The sequence below is a fragment of the Tupaia chinensis genome, unplaced genomic scaffold, assembly GCF_000334495.1.
Source record: "Tupaia chinensis unplaced genomic scaffold, TupChi_1.0 Scaffold000687_1, whole genome shotgun sequence".
Lineage (NCBI taxonomy): Eukaryota > Metazoa > Chordata > Mammalia > Scandentia > Tupaiidae > Tupaia > Tupaia belangeri.
The window spans coordinates 1,368,433-1,373,508 of record NW_006160210.1 but is presented as its reverse complement, the minus strand read 5'-3'; the positions used below and the strand labels follow the sequence as shown (position 1 = coordinate 1,373,508).

General features: G+C 33.7%; 1 protein-coding gene across 7 annotated transcripts in view; it reads right to left on the bottom strand.

The window, feature by feature from the left end:
• EPHA5 (EPH receptor A5) overlaps positions 1-5,076 on the bottom strand; it is a 421,001-nt gene that overhangs the window by 7,647 nt on the left and 408,278 nt on the right. The window lies entirely within an intron of this gene.

Sequence of the window (5,076 nt, the reverse complement as noted above, 5' to 3'; positions counted from 1 at the left end):
CAGACAGACAGAGAGAGACATAGAGACAGAAAGCAAGAAATCACCCCCCAGGGGGGATGGTCACGCCGCAATCCCTTCTCTTCCATTCTCCTCTTGGGATCTTGGGCATGCACGCACACACTCTCGGCGTGAGTTCTAAGCCACCAGGTCCGGGACGCGAACTGCGGTAGACTACGTGGGAATCCAGTGACATAGCCATTACGCTAACTGCTGGTTCCCAGTTGTATCTTTCTTTAAATCTGATCTGTCACTCCAAAAGTTGTCAAATTAATGTGCAGAGATTTTAGAAAATAGCATGATTATGATGTATATGCTATATATATGCTTTTATAAAATGTGATTTTCAGTGAAACACTATTGGAGAAATAAGATTATGTAAGTTAAAATTGCTCTTAGCAGCAAAATAGTTTCTTAAAATCCCTTCCAATATACTGTTGTAAAAAAATTACTATTTGCTTTTTTGTGTTGTGTGTGCATGAATGAATGTTTCAAATAGAATCTGGCTGTGTGTCTTGATCCTCCTGCATCAGTTCCCTAGCAGCTGGGACCACAGGGGAATACCACTGTACCTGGGTCTTTTGAGTGGGCTGAGAATCTAACTGGGACTTCCCACATGGCCTCAGTCTGTCAAGCAGCAGGGTTCAGTATGCACTACCACACCTGAGTCCCTTTTAATATTTCCTACTGATCTTATACATAATAATTAAAACATTATTAGAAAAATGTCTACAGTGAAGTTTAAATACCATACTTAAATACTGGTAAATGTATTATTTTCTTTTAAGTAGTTTTGTCTCATACTTTGTGTGAATTCCAGCAATTCTCATTTTAGTACCTAAAGCATATCATATTAAATGGTCAGATTAGCAGTAATCATTAGAGAAACTTGATAAAGTCCTTTACATTAAATTACATAGTTGCTGCCCTATTTATAATACTTTTTTAATTGGAAATTACACAAGATACACCACTATTTTATTTTTCTACATAAAAAATTTTATAGCTAGGCAGCACACTAAATGTGTTCACTGTAAATACTATACTAATATTATCATGATCATGTGCAATCTTAAGTAATATCTAAGGCCAACTCTAATGATGTTAAATTATATTTCATTATAGGCTTATGAACCTAATCATGATAAAAATTATTGTTACATAAAAAATAGTCCATGGAAGAAATATGATAACTTTTGGGAAGACCATAAATAAAATGAATTACCATTGTTAGGATTACATTTCAGAATTTTTTCAATCATTATTTCATAATATCAAACAATTTAAAACACTTTTATTACAATGCTACAATGGCAGAAATAAAAAGATAGAGAATATCAAAAGTGTTGAGTTGATGTTGGAGCTGACTTTTGATGATTCCAAATTTAATTAATCTATTTGTGAATGATCTACTCCTCCTTGCTCATTCATTTCCCTTTGATTTGGACCTTTTGTCCAAATCATTACTTAGCCCCATCAACAGTGGCTAGATAAGAGAAGGGAGAAGAGAGATTAAGGGGCATATGCTAAACTTCAGTGTTGATTAATTTCATCATTGTCTTATTATGCAATTGTCTTTTTTTGTTCTTAGAAGAATCCTAGTAATCATTTCTATAACTATTGTATGAGTTAAATATATGTACATTTGGTAAGAGGAAATTTAATCATTACCAGTTAATTGTTTTCTATAGATAAGACTTCATTTTAAACTTACTTGCTTAGAACATAAACTTCTATATGTACTTTAAGTGCATGATACATTATGCACAACGACTTTATTGATAAGTTACTATTTGAATCAGTCTGCGCAAATTTTGGCTCTAGATTCAGAAAAATTTCATTGTATAGTCTAAGACTATTATATTCCATTAACTGATACTGATAAGAACCTCTTCAGCTTATATACAATTGACAGAATATTTTAAATAATTGGATTTTACTTATTTTGTGAATAACCCAAACTTAATAGTACTGATTTGGCAAGAAGTTTAGAAAGCAGCTGTGTTTCTGTCTTTAATTGAATCTTTGGATGCAAGATGCAATTCACCTCAAGCTCAGGATTCCTGTTTTTTTTTCTCAAGCTCAGGATTCCGGCTGCTTACAGTAACTCACTGCCTTTGGACATGACAGTGCAGTTTGTAGCATTGCTGCTGAAGCAATGGCTCTGTGATGAACCCTGTATATGGAATAGCAAGGTTTAGGCACAGAGGACCACAGAGACATCTACTGTTTAAAGGCCTTTCATGAATGTGCTTTGACGTCAAGACCTGTGAGTTTTTCATTTGCTTTCCATGTTCAGTACACGTGTGTATACTGGCATGCAGTTCTGAAGCAAAAAATTAAAACTTCATGATGAAAACATTTTAACCCAAGTGTGTGGTTTTGGAAAATCCTATGTTTTACTCTTCTCCTGTACTATCTATGGAAGTAAATTTGATGTCACAAATTGCAACACAACTTTATAACATTTAACTATATCTATATAGCAGTTTGATCATCTGCTTTGTATGAATTGATTTTAACCTTTTTAAAAACATATATAACAGCTATGAATGTATTCTTTCATTTTTAGTTTCTATTATGCTACAGTGGTAACTCCGGAAATAAAATTTTATTAGTCTGTTATACTATTCATACAATGAATACTTAGCTATTAAATAAAGACTGTGTAAAAAGTTATTATCGGGAACCAGCAGTTAGCCTAATGGCTATGTCGCTGGACTCCCACGTAGTTGACTGCAGTTCACGTCCCAGACACGGTGGCTTAAAACTCACGCCGGGCACGTGTGCGTGCGTGCCCAAGATCCCGAGAGGAGAATGGAGGAGAAGGGATTGCGGCGTGACCATCCCCCTGAGGAGTGACTTCTCGCTTTCTGTCTCTATGTCCCTCTCTGTCTGTCTGGTGAGTACACGCATCCTATAGCGAAAACCTCTCAAAAAAAAAAAATTAAAAAAAAGTTATTATCAGGGTGTTTTCAGAGCTTGCCATTGTCTTTCACTTTACCCAGGTTACTTTGCTATTAGTCTTTTGCAGTCACTTTTCCTTCCTTTCTTTCTCTCTTTTCTTGTGAAGAGCAAGTAAAATGGACAGATAATGTATATATATATATATTTATTATACTTGAGCAAACAAAAACCTCATTACTCCTTATTTTGTAAGTTATCTAACATGTTTTGTTCTAGCCAATTAGGAAAAATATGGTAAAAAAACAGTAAACAAGAAAATGTATTTAGACTCTAGACTGCAAGACATAGCTTCACTGGAGTTAGGGGTTGGCTTAATTACTAGTATGGAAAGTGTTAGTGATAATTGAACCCAGGACTTTGAACCAATTGATATTAGAAGACCAACACTCTCAGGATACAAAGATGTTGCCAAGTCTCCAAGTTTCACCTTACTCAGAGTGAATGAATTAAACAATGAGATATCTGAAAGGAAGCAATACAACAAGGGGCAACAAGCTATAGAAGAACCATTTTCAGAAGATAGAAGAGGATATTAAGGCTTGAAAGAAGACATACAAAATGGGAGTTTGGGGATAAAGGAAGAAGAGATGGGAAAGTAAACAAAAAAGATAAGAAAAAGTAAAACTGTAACACTAAAATAGTGAACCTATTTTCAGTAAGTTGGGGCCCCAAAGAGATAAAGCAAAAACCAAGTTGTTAATGTAAAAGCCATGTTTGTGATTATAATATTGTGTAAAGGAAAAATGTAGAGGATATAACATGTACATATGTTCTATTTTAATAAAAAAAGAGACATCGTTTAATGCAAATAATTTTATTATATATTTACAAGTAATCTGACATTGGGTAGAAGAAATACCTACAGTATCATTTTAATATAAAATGACAAATGACTTTAATAAATTAAAATGACCATTTTTACTGAAAAATTAAATAGCAATCATGTAAAAATAGTTTTAAATTATCAGTAAAATTTTCAGTATACTGTTTCAAATACAGCACAAATGAGTTCCTCGAGTGTCCACAGAAATGATGGGCAAAGCATATGCACCAGTGAGCACATGTGATTGGTGGTGACAGAAAGAATGAGACTCAGCAAACTAGGAAAGCAAGTTGAGTAGTTGTGATTTTAGGGCCTTTTGGTTGTCGGTATGAAGGAAGATAATGCCGAGAATGTGACATTAACCGGTGAAAAATGATGGTACCCTGTTACCTTCTATTGGGGTGAGCAGTGAATCCAATGAATGAAAGAAAGCCAGAATAATAGATGATGACATAGTCAATGCTCGTATTAAGTGAAATAATGGAATAAGGACTGTGGTTTAGGGCTTTAGGGTATTCTACCATTTTTTTCCTAATCCTTACAACAATATTTTAACCTTTGAATTTGTGGGCAATTTGAAGTAAGTTCTCATTATATTCACAGGTTAAAACATTATTAATGTTAATGGGATCTAGATGGAACCACCATAAAGACAGTTAATTTGCACAAATAACAATTAGGCTAAAATAATTACACATACAGAGTATATAATAAAATACAAACAACTTACAACTTTAAAGAAGTTAATATTTAACTCTAGTGATTTTTATTTAATAAGATTTAATAAGTTTTCTCTTAAACGTGCAAACAGAAAAGGGCACAATTGGTTCCACTGAGATTGTATCAAATGACAGATCAAAGGCAGGCTCTACTATATCCTTGGATTGTAAGAATACAAGGTGCACCACTCAGAGATTAAAGGAGATTTCTGCCAGGGAAGCATTGTTTAGGTGTTGTTACCTGGATATTCATCGTAGAGAGCCGAAATTTACAAATATATTTTGTGGTTATGTAGGACTAGCCACACCAATTGTGCTTACAGTTCATTTTGTATGTACATTCATGTAACATAGGTATCAGTGTAAAAACTTGTCAAGAAAACATCTTTTTCACAACACAAAATACCAGTATTTTGCCAAAGAGTTATTTCAATGATTTAAATATTCAAATGGTATTCGTTGGAAGCAAAGAAGCAAAGATACTGGCCACAGATAGCATTAACCATGCAGTTGTTAACAATATAGGCTAAAAAAAAAAAAAAAAAAAAAAAAGGTTTTTTTTAAAAGTGC